Here is a 513-nt window from a genome sequence, read left to right as displayed (position 1 = left end):
AAACATATTTACCTATTGTATTATTTTGTACAGTTGTAAATTACATTAAATATATAATTTAAAAAAAAAATTGTATGAGGATTCCAAGCAGGTTGCTTGTCAAGATAACCTATCCTAGATAACAAATCTCTTCGAAGAGGTAATTAGGATACTATAGGAAGGAAGAAATAGCCTGGTTGAAAATGACTTTTGTAGGATTTATTTTAATTCTCCAATTTTAATACCATTCTTCAAATTACGAACCGTAGTGTTTATTATCCTGCAGTTGAATCATTGTTCAAAGATGACACATATGTATAATCAGAATCAGCTGTATAAATCGTATAGAGGATAACATCTAGAATAGTACCTTGAGGAACACCGGCGGACTGCGAAAAAAAAAAAAGGATGAACAGGCGACGTATTTACTTGAAAGGATTTTTTCGGTAGGAACGGGGAAAATAAAGTATGTGTATGTAGTGTTAAATGTCGAAATATTATTCCTGATTTTATTTGGATTGGGAGTAATATTTT

Source organism: Halyomorpha halys, unplaced genomic scaffold (assembly GCF_000696795.3).
Source record: "Halyomorpha halys isolate HHAL.00 unplaced genomic scaffold, Hhal_1.1 Scaffold419.1, whole genome shotgun sequence".
Lineage (NCBI taxonomy): Eukaryota > Metazoa > Arthropoda > Insecta > Hemiptera > Pentatomidae > Halyomorpha > Halyomorpha halys.
Note: the sequence above shows the minus strand (reverse complement) of the source record.